This window comes from Tamandua tetradactyla, chromosome 23, assembly GCF_023851605.1.
Source record: "Tamandua tetradactyla isolate mTamTet1 chromosome 23, mTamTet1.pri, whole genome shotgun sequence".
Classification (NCBI taxonomy): domain Eukaryota; kingdom Metazoa; phylum Chordata; class Mammalia; order Pilosa; family Myrmecophagidae; genus Tamandua; species Tamandua tetradactyla.
The window spans coordinates 44,568,139-44,585,480 of NC_135349.1; the positions used below are offsets into that span (position 1 = coordinate 44,568,139).

Genomic DNA, 17,342 nt, shown 5'->3' on the forward strand with positions numbered 1-17,342 from the left:
AAACAGAGATGATGACTAGGGGGTTAAAGGGATTGCTTTCAAATTCTACTGGGAAATATATTTACCCTGGACCAGTATCTGGAGTTTTCCCATAAGAGGAAAGCAAAAATAAAATCAGAGGCAAAGACGAAGCCATTCTAGCTATAGGCAGGAGGTGACCCAACTCAGGGTCATGGTTTCTTCAACTAAAGTGAGAACGTAGGCTGCAGTCTTTCGTTCATGTGCAATGTGCCAGGCACTGTGCTGGTTGCTGGGATGCAGCAACTACAGCAGAGGAAGCTGGTGCCCACGATATCTCTATGCTCCTCTGCATTTCTCAGGAACCTCTGCAATTAGGTTCAGGTCATCAGACTAGCACTAGCAATGGGTGGGAAGCAAAAGTGGCACACACCAGTTCCAGGGTTAGGGGAGAGGCAGTTAAGAGCTGTGTGCCTCCCCATCTCTCGCTCTGCAGGAAGTAGTGCAGAGATGATAGCAGGGCCATAATTTCCCTTCTTCCTGTTCTCAGTGTTTCCCTACAATGCACTCCACCTTCTCCCCTCTAGCCCAATGACTGCTGATGGCGGAAAAGTATTGTCAACCTCAGGTACAGATGGAGCCACAGGGGAACGGACTTGCTAAGGAGGCAGATTCAAATCTAGACCTCCTAGACCTCAGAGTCCCTGATACCAAAAGGGACTTATGAACTCACAGGTTTCAGCGTTTTCAGAGGAGGCCTGTAGGGTCCAGGAATTCCAAGAAGTGTCTCAGTTCGGGGTCACAGCTGGGAGATGAGGGGAGGCCTGTCTCAACCAAGTAACTCCCCTTTAATCTGTTTAAATGTTTGGGGATGATGATGTTGCGGAGAATAACAGTTGCCACTTACTGAGCGCTTACTCAGTGCTAGGCTCAGTGTTACACACTTTCCACATATTATTTTGTTTAATCTTCACATCTTAAGTGGTGGGCACTATTACTAAACCCATTTTACAGATGAGAAAATCAAGGCACCGAGGTAAAGTACTTCCCCAAGGTCAAACATCCAGTAAGCACTGGATGTTCCAGTAAGAAGCAGAAGTTAAACATTGGCCCATCTGACTTTAGAATCTACCTACTGTGCTGATACCAAGGCGGTGCCATTGTCAAAATTAAATAAAGAAAATAAAGATAAACTGTGAGTCCAATGCCCAGTCTTACAAGAGAAAAACCTGAAGCCTGGCATGGTTATTTTTTCCAGTCCCCAGCCTGGAGTTCCTTCCATAAGATGGAGGCTGTGCCAAACTTTCCTAGATTGCTGAGTCAGCTGGTTCCAAGGAGCCATTCTATAAAAAGTATTTATTTTTCAGGAGCAAGTAAGTATATGACACTGATAAGCTTATAAAAATCCAAACAAGTTAATGAAAATAAGTAAAGCGTATCTTCACTCTGGGCACACCTGAAACATTCTCAGCCTGTTCACGGCAGCATGGAGACACTGCCTCAAAGGGTGTGACATAGATAGGCAGCTGGACAGTACCCAAATGCACGTTCCCCTTCCAGAGGCCAGATGCAGGGCTGAAAAACAGTTGCCCAGGCTACATTTCCTAGCAACCTTTGTACCCAGGTGAGGTCGAGGGACTTGTTTTTCTCAACCAAATGTGAGAAGTAATGTGTCACTTCTGGGTCAAGCCATTGAACAATGGCTGTGTTTTCTTCATACTCTCCTTTTCCCTCCCTGCCCACAGGTCAAGAGTATTACAAGGCCCAAAGGGTCAGCAAACTGTGGCTCATGGGTCAAATCTGGCCCACTACCTGTTTTGTAAATAATGTTTTATTGGACATGGCCACACCCATTCCTGTGCTGCTATGGCTGCTTTTGCACGACAATGGCAAAGTCAAGTAGTCACAACAGAGGTGGCATTGCCCACAAGGTGAAAATTTCTACTATCTAGCCCTTTACAGGAGAAGTTTGCTGAATCTTGACCTAGGGGATGGTGAAGTCGGAAGATGGATGGAATGAGACTGGGCCCATGAATAAGCCAACTGCAAACATCTGTTTTGGACAATAATACTGGTGAGAAGTAAACTGAGACTTTGGGTTTATATTTGTTATACCATTGGGTGCTACCACAACTAAAACACACTGAGAATGGAATCCGGTACAGGACTCTATTCCACACGAGGCAATGATCGTCCAAACCTGGGACAAGGGGTCCAGCACACAAATATTAGTAATGCTGGACAGGAGTAAAGATCTTCTTTCTATGACTACAAACAGCTACTAACATTTATGTCCATGCTAGGCACTGTGTTAAATGCTTTGATTTGGTGGTAAAGAACCTGGGCTGGTATACTAAGAAACCACATATTAAGAACCTGGGGCTGGTGAGTCAGACCATTAGGGTTTGAATCTTTGTTCCACCACTTACCAGGTCTGTGGTCTTAGAAAATTATTTCAGTTTTATAATCTCTAACAGAGGGACAACAGTAGTAGCCATGGTGCCTGGCACAGAGTAAGCACTCAGGACATGTTAGCTCCTACCATCAGCAGTGCAATCATCACTACCAGGTCATTCAATCCTCACAGTAGCCCGTGGGTTCCATACAATAATTACCCCACTTAGCAGATAAGTGCATAAGATGTGGTTTTCATGCTCTAGCTCACAGTTTTGTCAGACAAATGAATACAAACTGGGTGATGATTATAAAGTAGAGAGGTATATGCTGTGTTAAGGACAAGCAGTGAAGAATGGGAAGGTTTCAGCTGGATTCAGGTGGAGGGTTTGGAGGGAGGTGTGGTTAGTACAAACTTTTCAGACAGGGAGATCCTGCCTCCCCAGCTAAGTCTTTATTACTACCATTTGCTGACCAGAGAGGATGCTCTTAAAGCTGGCTTATCTTAAGCCCTTGATCTATTGTCCAGCCCTTTTAGCTGGACTTGAGAGCAACAAATCACTTTCGTCTACTAGCTGCTAGAGATCTCAGTGCTTAATTTTCACTTCTTTTATGGGATAATTAAATGGATAGTTGCCTTTTAAACCCATCTCTATTGCCTCCATATTATTTTAAATGCCTTTAGTGAAGGAATATATAATAGATACCTTTTCTTCTTATTTCTTATGTTTGCCTGCCTGCATCCATCCCTCCATGCCTCTGTGAAAAGCATCACAATAACACTTTTTGTCTCCCATTCTGAGATCTGAGACTGAGATCTCTTGTTTCCTGCTCTCATTCCATGTAGTTGGGAAAGACTACCCACCTCCACCTGCAGGGGCAAGCACACGAGTCAGAGCCAGCCCCTAAGAAGCCCCATCCCCCAGCTACAGAGACAGGCTCAGAAACAGGCACATGAACAAAAGAAGTACAAATTCTGTACTGTGAAACACTGTTAAGGGAAATTAAAGGAGACTTAATAATGGAAAGATATTTCACATTCATGGGTGGCAAGAAAATGTTAGTAGCATGGCAATATTCCTGAAATTGATCTATACAGTCCGCACAATCCCTATCCAAATCCCAGCTGCCAGGGGAGGACTGTGGGGAAGATGGTGGAATAAGACGCTACAGAAATCAGTCCTGCCACTAAAACAACTATTGATCTTGCAGAACTGTCTGAATCAATCCTGTGGAACTCCGCAGTCTAGTGGAACACCATGCAGCATACAGGGAGGAGTGAGTGGGAAGAATAGATTGTTAAATTCTGGTAATATCAATGAATCTCAAACTTCATGTACAAGTGTTCTCCATCCTCCAGTCGTGTGGTAGGTAACAATACAACTGCAGCCTGGAGTCCTGGTTCATCTTGCTGGTGCCAGGGTGGGCTATAAGCACCTAGTTCTCCAACATATAGGGGTATATGGTCTGATTGCAGATCATCACTTTTGATACCGCTATTAGATCAATGGGGAGCCAGCTCTTAGGGTGGGCATTGTTCCAATCCCCCTCAGTTAAAAGTGGCAGACGAGTCTTAAAGATGGACTATTTCATTTTTCTCTTTTCTCTTTCATTCCCTGGTTGGGAGCAAATATAGTTTGGCTTCAGCCCTCAAAAACAAAACAACAGCAGCAAAAACAAAAAACTTAGCAATCATAGAGGAGTGTTAAATTATATTTCTAAAGTTGTAAAAACATAATATTCAGAATGTCCAGTACTCAATAAAAACTACCAAACATACAAAGCAATAGGAAAGTATGGCCCATTCACAGGAAAAAAAGAATGTGCCAAGAGCCATTCCTGAGGAAGGGCATATATTGGAATCATTAGTCAAAGACTTTAAATTAACTGCCTTACATATGTTCAATGTGCTAAAGGAATCATATAGAAAGGGCTAAAGGAAATTAGGGTCTGAACAAAATAGGAATTATAACAAGAACCAAACAAATTTTGGAGATGCTAAGTATAGTAAATGAAGTGAAAAACTCATTAGATGGATTCAACATCAGATTTGAATAGGCAGAAGAAAGAATAAGTGAACTTGAAGACGAACGAAGTTACCCATTGTAAGAGCATAAAGAAGAAATAGTGAAAAAAAAATGAACACAGTTTGAGGAAACTGTGGGACACCATCATTTCTAGCAATGTAAGCATTATTGGAGACCCCAAAGGACAAGAGAGAATGAAAGGAGCAGAAAAAGTATTTGAAGAAATAATGGCTGAAAAGTTTCCAAATCTGACAACAGACACGAATACACACATTCAGGGAACTCCCCGAACTCCAAGCCAGATAGACTCTAAGAAAGCTACAGAAGGACACATTATATCAAAAGTGTGAAAATCGAAAGACAAAGAGAAGATTTTGAAAGTAGCAAGAGAGAAGTGATTTGTTACTTACAAGGGATCTCCCATAAAATTAACAGTGGATTTTTCATCAGAAACTATAGAGACTACAAGACAGTGGGACAGCATATTTAAAGTCCTTAAAAAAAAAAACGAACCAAAAAGTCCATATCTGGCAAAATTATCTTTCAAAAATAAAGAGGAATTAAGACATTTAGTGATATACAAAAGCTGAAAGAGTTTATTACCAAAAGACCTGCCCTATAAGAAGTGCTAAAGGGAATCTTCCAGGCTATAATAAAAGGACTTAGGTTACACAGTAACCTAAAGTCATAAGAATAAATTTCAAATATTGGTAAAGGTAACTACACAAGTAAATATAAAATCCTGTATTATTGTACATTTGGTTTTTAACTGCTCCCCTCTTCCATACATGACTTTACAGGTTAATATGTAAAATAACAATAGAAATCTATGTTAATGGGCATACAGTGTAAAAAAATGTAATCTGCGACAATAATGATATAAAGGGGGAGGTACAGAAATAGAAGAGTTTGAAAATACATTACTACAAGTCGAACTTGTAGATTGTTATTAAGATAAGACATCATCATGGTTAAGTCCATGTGTCATCTTGGCCAGGTAATGGTACCCAGTTGTTTAGGCAACCAAGCACTGGCCTAGTTGTTACTGTGAGGACATTTCATGGACTTAAATGAAATGGCTAATTACATCTACAATTAGTTGAGGAGACTGTCTTCAGCAGAGAGATATGTTTTAATCAATTAGTTAAGGCTTTAAAAGAGAAGTGTTAATTTCAGCAGTCAGATTAGGGCATTTTCATCTTTTCTTCAGCCAGCCAGCTTCTCCTGGGGAATTCACTGGAAACCTTCATCAGAGTTCCCAGCTTGCAGCCTGCCCTATGGAACTTGGACTTGTGCATCTCCACAGTTGCTTGAGACAATTTATAAGATCTCATAATATTTATAGGTATCCCCCGTCAGTTCTGTTTCTCTAGAGAACTCTGACCGATACAGATGTTGATCATAATTTCATAAGTAACCACTATGAAAATAACTAAAAAATATAGAGAAAAAGAAAGAAAAGAATCAAAAAGATACTCTATGAAAAAGCAACCAATTTAAAAATAAAATGGCAGTAACAAAGTAATTGAGGGAGAAAACATATAAGACATGCAGAAAACAAATAGCTAAATATTGCCTTCTAAGTTAATACCTTAATTGTCAGTGACTAAACTCCCCTTATTAAAAGTCATAGATTAGCAGATTGGATGAAAAAGCATGATCCATCTAAATGCTGTCTACAAGAGGGTAACTTTAGGTACAAGTCACAAAGAAGTTGAAATAAAAAGAGGGGAAAAAAATGTTCTACACTAATATTAATCAAAAGAGAGCTGGAGTGGTTTTGTTATTGTCATACAAAATATAAAGTCAAGAAAGATTATAAGAGCAAAGAAGAATATTATATATTGAAAAGAGGTTCAGTCCAGCAAGAAGACATAGCAATTATAAACATGTACCTTCACAACAGAGCCCCCAAGTACAAGAAACAAAAATTGACAAAATTGAAGAGAGAAGTATATAGTTCTACAATAATAGTTGGAGATTTCAATATATCACTTTCAATTACTGATACAACATCTAAACAGAAAACGAATAAAGAAATAGAGGATGTGAACAACACCATTAAGCAATGAGATCAAAAGGACATAACAGAACACCAACAAGTAGTAGGATATACATCCTTGTAAAGTGCATTGGGAACATTTTCCGGGTAAACCATATATGTCAGGCCATAAATCAAATCTCAATAAATTTTAAAATATAGAAATCATACAAAGTATTTTCTAGGCCCACAATGGAACAAAACTAGAAATCAATAACTGAAGGAAAACTGGAAATTTTACAAATATGTGGAAATCAACACATTATTTTAATTAAATAAAATTAAAATTAACACATTAAACAACTAATGAAAAAAATCACAAGAAAATTAGGAAATATCTCGAGACAAATGAAAACGAAAACACACCATATCAAAACTTTGGGGATGCTGCAAAAGCTGTGCTCAGAGGGAAGCTTATAGCTCATAATGGCTACATTAAAAAAAGGTAGAAAATTTGCTTTTCAGCCTTTTGGCTAAGATCAAATGTAAAAAAAAAGATTACAAATCAATAACCTAACTTCACACCTAAAGAAACAAGAACAAGAAGAGAAAACTAAACCCAAAGTTAAAAGAAAACAGAAAATGTAAAGACTAGAGCAGAGATAAGTGAAATAGAAAAAGAATAAAACATCAATGAAAAATTGACAATTTTATTAGCCACACTGACAAAGAAAATGAGAGAGGACATCACTAAAATGAGGAATGAAAGTGGAGACATTACCACTGACCTTACAGAAACAAAAAGGATTACAGAGATACTATGAACAGTTACATTCCAACAAATTAGAAAACCTACATGAAATGGACAAATTCCTAGAAACCTACAAACTATCTTATCTGATTGCAAGAAGAAAAAGAAAACCTCAATACAGCCACAATAAATAAAAAGGTTGTGTCCATAATGAAAAACTTTCCAACAAAGAAAAAGGCCAGGACTGAATGGTTTCATTGCTGAATTATATGAAATATTTAAAGAAGACTTAATAGCAATCCTTTTCAAACGCTTCCAAAAAATAGAAAAGGACTCATTCTGAGTCCAGCATTGTACTGATACCAAAAGTCAGACAAAAACAGCACAAGAAAAGATTACAGACCAATATCCCTAAGAATATAGATGCAAAATTCTTAACAAAATACTAACAAGCCAAATCCAATAATATTTCGTTAATCCAACTGAAAGGATTATACACTATAACCAAGTGGGGTTGATTCCAGGAATGCACGGATGGTTTACCATAAGAAAATCAATCACTCTAGTATACCACATTAATAGAATGGAGTTAAAAAATACCTCACATGATGATGTTAATTGATGCAGAAAAGGCATTGACAAGATCCAATATCCCTTCATGATGAAAACATTCAGAAAGCCAGGATCATAAAGGAAGTTTCTCAACATAATGACGGGTATTTATGAAAAACCTACATGAAACAGCATTCTCAGTGGTAAAAGACTGAAAGAAAGCTTTCCCTCTAAATTCAGGAAAAAAACAAGGATGCTTGCTCTTACAACTGCTATTTAATATTTTACTGGAAATTCTACCCAGAGCAATCAGGCAAGAGAAAGACATAAAAGGCATCCAAATTAGAAAGGAAGATGTCAAAATATACCTATTTAGGGCGGGCCACGGTGGTTCAGCAGGCAAGAATGCTTGTCTGCCATGCCAGAGGACCCAGGTTCGATTCCCGGTGCCTGCCCATGTTAAAAAAAAAAAAAATATATATATATATACACACACACACACACACACACACACACACACACACACACACCCCTATTTAGAGATGATATGATCCTATATACAGAAAATCACAGAGAATCAACAAGAAAGCTACCAGGACTAATGAAGGAATTCAGCAAAGTTGCAGGATACAAGATAAACACGGAGAAATCAGTTGGGTTTCTATATACCATTAGTGAACAATCTTAAATGGAAGTCAAGAAAACAATTTTATTTGCCATCACATCTAAAAGAATAAGTACCAAGGAATAAATTTAATCAAGGAGGCAAAAAATTTGTACATTGAAAGCTATAAAACACTGCTGAAAGAAAATAAAGAAGACCTAAATAAGTGGAGAGACATCCTATGTTCATGGATTAGTTTACTTAACATCGGTTAAGGTGTCAATACTGCTTAAAGTGATCTGTAAGTTTAATGCAACCCATATCAAAATTCCAGCAGCTTGTTTTTTTTTTTTCCAGATATGGAAAAGCTGATCCTTAAATTCACTGGAATTGCAAAGGGTCCAAAATGTCAAAACAATCCTGAAAAAGAACTAAGTTGGAGGACTCAAATTTCCTGATTTCAAAATTTTCTACAAAGCTACACCAATTAAAACAGTGTGTACTAGTATAAGGATAGGCATACAGACCAATGGAATAAAATTGAGAGTCCAGAGATAAATCCACACATCTATGGCCAGTAGATTGCCAACAAGGATACCAAGCCCTTTCAATGGACGTTTTGTCTCTTCAACAAATAGTGCTATGACAACTGGAAAATTCACATGCAAATGAATGAATGTGGGCTCCTAACTCTTGCCATATACAAAAATTAATTCAAGATGGATCAATGACCTAATATAAGAGCTAATAGTATAAAATTCTTAAAAGAAAACAAGGATATATCTTCAGGACCTTATAGGAGGCAATAAATTTTTAGATTTTATACCAAAAGCACCAGCACCAATAGACTATAAAAATAGATAAAAGGACTTCAAAATTAAATGTTTTGTGCATCAAAGGGCATCATCAATAAAGCGAGAATACAACCTACAGAATAGGAGAAAATATCTGTAAACCATATTTGATAAAGGTTTACTATCCGGATATATAAAGAACTTCTACAACTCAACAACAAAAAGATAAATAATCCAATTAAAAAATAAGCCAAGGAAAAAGAATAGACATTTCTCCAAAAGAAGATACTGAAATGGTCAATAAGTACATGAACAGATATTCCACATCATTAGTCATTAAAGAAATGCAAATTAAAACTAAGAGATACTACTTCACACCCACTAGGATGGCTACTATTAAAACAAAACTAAAAATAACAACTATTGGAGAGGATATTGAGAAATTGGAACTCTTGTACATTCCTGGTAGCAATGCAAAATGGGGCAGCCACTGTGCAAGACAATTTGGTGGTTCCTCAGAAAGTTAAACTTAGAATTAACACGTGACCTAGCAATGTATATTTCACCACAATTAAAAAGAAACAAATAAAATATCTAAAAATAAGTCCCAGTTGCCTTTTTTTTTATGTGTGAAGAAATTGGCAACTTGATCCCAAAATTCTCAGAAAATTCAAGGGACCCAGAGTATCCAAAAATTACCTCGAAAAAGAAGAAATATGTTGGAGGCTTCATATTGCCAAATTTCAAAATTTACTACCAACAGTGTTGTTTTATAGCAGTGACATAGGGTTAAACAAAACTTTCTTAGATATGACACAAAAAACACAAGCAGCAAAAGAAAGAAGAAAGATACGTTGGAATGCATTAATACAAAAGACTTTTGTGCTATAAAGGACACTATCAATAAAGTGAAAAGACATAGCATGGAAGATAAGTCTTGCATATTGTCTATCTATTGAGGAAGTCGTATCCAGAATATTTGAAGAACTATTATAATTCAACAATAAAAAGACAATTCAATTTAAAAATGGGCAAATGATCTGAATAGACAGTTGTCTAAAAGAAGTTATACCAATGGCCAAAAAGCACGTGAAAAGATGCTCAACATCATTTGTCATTAGAGAACTACAAATCAAAACAACAATGTGATAACACCTCACATCAACTAGATGGCTATAATAAAAAAGACAATAATAATAACAAGTATTGGCAAAAATGTAGAGAATTAGAACCCTTACATATTGCTGGTGGTAATATAAACTAGTAGAAGTACTTTGGAAAACAGTTTAATATTTCTTCAAAAGGTTAAACATGGAGTTATCATCTGACCCAGCAATTCTACTGCTAGATATGTATCTAAGGGGAATGAAAACATACATTCATGTAAAAACATGTAAGCAAATGTTTATCACAGCTTTATCCATAATAGTTAAAAGTGGAAATAACTTAAATGTCTACAACTGATGAATGAACAAACAAAATGTGGTACATTCATACTATGAGATATTTAATAATGATAAAAAGGAATGAAGTGCCAATATAAGCTACAAAATAGAGGAACCATGAAAACATTATGCTTTTGTGAAGTCACACAAGATTACATAGCGTACATATACTAAATTCCACTGCACTGCCTACTTTGAGAGAGTGAATTATAGGGTATGTGAATTGTCTCAATTTTAAAAAAGGAATGAAGTTCTAATTCATGCTGCAATGTACATGAAACTTGAAAATACTATGCTAAGTAAAAGAAGCCAGTCACAGAAGACCACATATTATACTTAAACGAGATGCCTAGAATAGGCAACTCTATAGAAAGAGAAAGTGGGTTGGTTGCTGCCTAGGGCTGGAAGTACGGCGAGGTGAGTTGCGGATGACTGTTAGAGGATACCGGGTTTCTTTTTAGTGTGATTAAAATATACTAAAAATGATTGTGGTAATGGTTGCATAACTCTATGAATAGACTAAAAACTATTAAATTCTACACTTTAAATGGATAAATTGTCTAGTATGAGGGTTACATCTCAATACAGCTGTTTTTTTTTTTTTTTTAAAAAAAGAGAGAGAATGGCAAATGACCCAGGTAGACCAATGAGATCTAATCTCAGGAAACTATTAAGAAAGAGAAGCTCTCTGCTGAAGTTGATGTCAGGATGATACGAACCTGGGACTACCACCGATTCTATAAGCCTCTCTGAGAATGAAGCCAGCACACAGGAAAGCAAAGGATAGAGGAGAGAAAGACGGAGGAAGAGAGGATAGGAGGAAGAGATCAAGTCCTGATAGCATAATATACACTGTGGAGCCAGTTATGCCTGAAGCTACAATCCATTCCTGCTCTTCACATCACAGAAATCCAGTTTCTTCCATGTTTTAGCCAATCTGGGAGGATTTCTGCATAGTTTCATGGAAATGTAGATTCTTTCTTGACATCCCCCACCCCCTACTCAGGTCACAGCCCCTCCTTCTCTGGGCTTCCTATCCTGGAGTCCCACTTTGCTCTCCAAACCATACTCTCCCATGCACAGGCTTATCTAAAAATACTTTCGCTCCTGCTCAGCAGCAGCCTCTCATCAACCACACGGTGCCTCCTTTCAGCCAAAGACAGTTTGCTCACCTGGACTACACCTATAACTCAGTTGCTTAAAAATAAACATGAGCTGTGTTCTTTCCAACATGTTCTTTCCACCTTATTATTTATTTATCCAGCACCTGCTCCACAAAAAGGAACCTGGCAGGAACAGAATAAGGAGCAGAGTGGGAAAGAGGGAGAAGGCTCAGTGCTGCAGCGGATGTAGTCATACTCAGACATGGTGGGGGTTGGGTGTGGTGGGGAGAGAAGGACTCCGGGGTCTGAGAGGTCCTCTGCTAGCCTTGGTGATGTCTATAAGGTCCCTTATTATAATTATGTTTTTAAACTTATGAAGCAAAATACACAGGATTAGAAAGACAAGCACTTACATTTAAACACAGCTACCAAAACTGCAATGCAGCAGTGTTAGGGCTTCTTTGTTACTGCATTCCATAACTAGTGGCAAGCCTAATAACTGCTAGAATTTTAAAGTTAATGATGAGTTCTAATAATATTTGCAGACATCTTCAGCAACTGTGATGTGATACAAAAATATGCATGATTGATGTCAATTAGTGACACAGTCGGGGTACCAGTACCACTGGTAACTGCTATTATGGTTACTGCCTACAGTCATGTTTGAAGGGGACACTACATTTCAGTTACAGTTAGTGAAAATAAAAGTGTAATTCTTTTTCATAGGTCACCTGAGTTTTTCTCTCCAATCCCAAGACTGCAATTCTGGGGCTAGACGCTGAAGTTGAAGCCCTGAGCAGGCCATTCTGAGCCGTAGTTTCCCCATCTGTAAAATGGGTTGGGAATGGTGGCCTTCATTCATGGGATGGTGGTGAGAGTAGCAGTGAGAAAGATGGTTTGAAAATGGCATTTTGGCCAGGAGACCCAAGGAAACCCCAACTGCTGCCTTGGTCCAGTCACAACCACAGCCACATTTACTGGGTCCTCACTGGGGGCCAGGCACAGTCCTAAGGATGTTTGCTGCAGTTTCTCACTTAATCCTCAAGAAACCTCATGAGGGAGACACAAATATCTTTACATTTGAGGACAATGAGGTATGGAGAGGCGACATGCTGGTTCCTGGACTCAAACCCCTTATACTGATGCCAGAACATGTGCCCTCCACTGACTCTCACTCCCACGGAGTAAGAGTTTCAGACCTGATTTTAGTCTGAAGGCCTTGGTTTGAAATCAATGCAGAGTTGAACGGAGCAATTTTCTACAGTTGCGAACCTGGAGGAAAGCAGACCTAAAGTTTTCACTGAGAGCTAAGATCCTTCCATGGCAATGAGATGAAGAGCTGTGTGAGTCAGGAAAATAGATGGCATACGGATTCACTAGCTGATGTGAAGCTGGCCATTTGTACTTGCTGTTTCCTCTGCCTGGAGCACCTAGATAACCACTACACATCCTTCACATTTCAGTTACATGTCCCTGCCTGACACTCTGACCAAATCAGGGTCTGTCTCTTCTAGCTCCATGCACTTTTCCTACATAAAAACTAAGTACCATTTGAAAGTATATTTATATATAGATCTAACTGTTTATGTCTGCCTCCTCAGCTAGAATGAAAGTTCCATGAAGACAGGGATCATGTCTATCTTTCTACCACCACCTCAAACATAATTGTTGAATGGGGGTGACAAGGGAGGGCTTCTGGGGTTCTGCTGATGGGGTATTTCTTGATCCTGGTGCTGTGTGCATAGATGTGTTCAGCTCATAAAGTTCTGCACTTAAGATGTGTTCACTTCTCTGAATATAGATTCTATTTCAATAAAAAATTAATTTTAAAAAGGAAGGAATGCCACTAGCATAACATAAGGGAGAAACCATGAGGAATCAGCAGGCACCAAGTGTGTGCGTGTGGGGAGGGTGGGCGTGAGGAAGACTGCCCAAGGCCCACGGCTCCAGAGTTCATGTGAGGCACCACTGCCACTGTTCGCAGCACAGGGCATGAAGGCAGGCAAGACAAAGGAGCTAAGGATGGGAGGGCCAAATCATAGTGGCAATGAGCACTGTGGAGGATTCCACCAGGCTGTAAAGCGGTCGCTTGCATTGTACAAAGATTCCTTCGGTGGTGGTGGAGGAGATAAGTTAGAGGAGGTTGTGTTAATTTCATGTGCTGGCTTGGCTGACACATGAAATTGGTGTCCAGCTGTTTGGTCAAGCAAACACTAGCCTGCTACTGTGAGGGTATTTGATGGATTTAAATCATTAGTCAGCTGATCATATCCATTGCTAATTACATCTATAATCAACTGAGGAGACTGCCTATGGCAATGAGAGGAATCTCCTCATCCAGTCAGCTGAAGGACTTTAAGGGAGAATTGATGATTTCAGCAGTTAGAAAGAAGACTTTCTATCTTTACTCCCTACAGCCAGCTTCTCCTGGAGAATTCATCATCGCCTTCATCTGAGTTCCCAACTTGTGGCTTTTCCTATGGAATACAATGTCATCTTCATCAAGTTTCCAAATTGCAGCCTGCTCCATGGAACCCCCATGTTTGCGTGTGCCAATCCTATAATAAATCTCTTAGTATTTGCAAATATATATCCTGTTGGTTCTGTTTCTCTGGAGAACTCCAATATGGAGGTTCAGACCAGCAACGGGAGGACTGTTTAGGCTGGAGATACAGTGGACCAGCGGAAGGTGCTGGGGGCAGGAGTAGTGGATGTGGAGAAGGAATGCCCATCTTCATCATGTCACTCTGGGTCAGTCACAAATGAAGGCACCAAGCAAGGGGTCTGTAGAGAAGCTAAAACCTCCCCCCTAGCATACAAATCGCCTTCAGACAAGTTAACTTAGTACGCACAGCCACTGGGAACTACTAAGCTGGAACACTCAAGCGAGCCTCCGTGGTGGAGGGAGGCATCAGAGGTGCCACATCAGCTACATAATCTACGGAGAAATCCAACCCAGAGGCAGAGGAAATGGCAGGAGAGCAAAGGAAAAGAAATGAAAACAAAGCCAACACTATACAAGAAGAAGAAAATAGAATAAAAAGCACAGATCCTTAGAAATGTTGATTTTTTGGAGCCATCTAGTACACCAAGCGAACAAATGGTGGGACCGGGAACACTGTCAGCCTCGACATCTCAGAGTCTGCTTAGAGACTGAAAACAGCTCTTGCTTCAGTCGGAAGCAAGTTGGAAGTTGGAAGACAATGAAAGGATAGACATATTACACTCGGTACTTGCAGTTGCACCTTTAAAAAAATCATTACCAAGAAAGGATAGCTATAAATCCTAAACCTCAAAGTGCTGTTCTGAAGGACTGAGAATATTTACAGACACTCAGGTGATGCTCCCACTCTGGAGCCCCCTTCAGTGTTTCTCTTCATTCCAGCTTAATTTATGAATATAAACGGAGATCATTTTCTGATTGGAAGAAGAATGGTGGGGGGTGTGGGGGAGGAGGGAGAAGAAAGAAGAAAAGGAGGAGAAAAAGAGGAGGGAATGAGGGAAGAAAGAAAACTCAAGCATACATGTCTGTGCTACCAAAAATTACAAAAGAATGGAAACCAAATTAGTGAGACTTCACTGTAGACCTAAGTTTTTAAACTAGTGTTTGAGGGCTCAGGATATGCTCAGCAATGGATTAAGCAGCTGGCTTGCATTATCTTGTTGATCTTCACAAAGCTCTTGTACCCCACTTGATAGCAAAGACAATAGAGCATCAGAGAGGGAAAGTGACTTTCCCAAAGTCACACAGTCAGTATGTATGCCGGATCCAAGATCAGAATAGAGGCCGAGACACCACAGCCCCAAATCTTAATTCAATATTGCAAGGAGTCTAAAAATGCATATATTGCCAGTGAAGCTGCATAGAAAGTAAAGGGAAAGGGGGATGTAGAGCTTCCTCCTTACAGAAGGGATTCTGGAGCCCAGAGAGTTTGTATCGGGAAAAAACTAGAATAGCAGCAACTCAAGAAACCAAAAAAAGTTTTTTCCAGCATGCAAAAGAGGAACCAAGATTGCAATACACAGTTCTCAAATATTAATGGGAGTACTGAAGGGAAAGGTAGCAATTATTCTCAATTATTCAAGAAGAAAGTGAGAGTTGAGAAGTACTCTTCTAAATCATGATTTTAATCAGTAATTCAAAAATGTGAGAGGAAAGAAAGCAGATATGACATGGGTTAAGTATATTCAGAAGGCCTTTAGACCTGGGGAAGTCTAAATAATGACAAACCAGTAATCTAAAAGTCCCCAAAATATTTTGGGCAACACTTAATGCCCAGCAGAGAGTCAAGTATCTTATAATTTCAAAACCAATGGGATTGACACAACTTAAAGAAAGCCTTCAAAGAGGCTGAGATGAGTGAGGTAGGAGGAGCTGGGCAATTCTAACTGGTTAATTGAGACATTCAGACCTTAAATGTGTCAAATAATGTGTCTTCGTTACCAGAAATGGCTAAAGATTTTGTAGAACCTTCTGCAAATACAATTGATTATTGTTATTTGCAGCAGATATGTTCTATAAAGTTACTTCAGCCACTGAGTTACCGAATACTGAACCACTGCTCCTAGGGGAAATACAGGGTTAATTTTCATCAATCAGTCAATACATAACCCTGTTTTATGTGTGTTTCTGCTCAGAGACATCTGTACGCATGGCCACCAGCACTGTGACTCAGGCCTGAGCAAAACCAACACTTGGATCGTCTCCATAAGGCACACACAGCCTTCCTGCGCTTAGGAACACCACACAACACTTCAGCACTACGCATGGGGGGCATTTTGAACAGCAAAATCACATGAACAAAAATATGAAAAACGCAGCACTAAATATATCCTGAAAATGACACTTGTTACCATATAAGAACTATAACAAGAAAGCAGAGTGTTGCTTCATTCAACCTAGGCTGGGAACATAAGTGCTGGTGACTCAAATTTTTCACTGCTCTGAGCAAGTCCACAAATGTCCGTAAAAAAGTCACAAGTACGGATTTTAGCGTTACAAAAAATTTAGCAAGTAGATGAATTCGCAAGTATAGGGTCTACAAATGATGAGGCTCAACTGTGATTAGCAGTACTGTGGCAACAGCCAGTGGGCAGCCTCATGTGACAACTGACCATCTCTTTCTACTAACAATTATCAAAGGTAGCACCCTGTAAGGTAAAGTAATAAAGGGCCTGGGGAGAAGGGAATTGATACCCAAACAAAACCCATATCACACACCAACTTCCTATAGCTTGGCTTCATTTTTTCAACAACTAATGTTTACAATTATGCACCAGGCACTGAGCAAGACACAAGAAGGCCTGGTTTCTGCCCTCTAATTTTATGGTATAATGGATGCCTGGATTTAGACTTTTCCTAGCTTCAAAACTAAAAGCAAATAAATGTCCATTGTTAATGCTAACCCATTGCATGATATTTGCTTGAGTGGCCAAGGAAACTAAAACATTCCCCTACTGGACAATGAACTTCTCGAGGGTAGAGACTATATTTTAATATATCTTTGTTTCCCAGCATTTGGACTCAGCGTGCTGGGAATGTTCGCCAAGTGGAATTGTTAATCAGCTTCAGTACTTTTCTACATGTCGTGATTTCAACCTCTGCATGTATGTTCTGCCAGTGCCCTATCTGTCTCCAGGGTTGTATTTAAAATCACACCTCCCTAGAAGTTGCAAAGGAGCTTTCCACAGCTCAGTGGGTACCAGTTAGTTTCCCCATCACACACTGGTGTA

General features: G+C 39.2%; 1 protein-coding gene and 1 long non-coding RNA gene across 7 annotated transcripts in view; one reads left to right on the forward strand and one right to left on the reverse strand.

Annotated features, from left to right (window-relative positions):
* The window catches only part of SNX29 (sorting nexin 29), a 669,987-nt gene that overhangs the window by 70,941 nt on the left and 581,704 nt on the right, over positions 1-17,342 (reverse strand). The window lies entirely within an intron of this gene.
* On the forward strand, positions 1,705-14,155 carry LOC143667488 (uncharacterized). 2 transcript variants are annotated; one of them, XR_013168061.1, is made up of 3 exons: positions 1,705-2,032; positions 3,565-3,719; positions 14,027-14,155. It is a non-coding gene; the product is annotated as an uncharacterized LOC143667488 (long non-coding RNA). The 2 variants fall into 2 exon arrangements; XR_013168060.1 differs by lacking the exon at positions 14,027-14,155 and adding an exon at positions 11,122-11,710.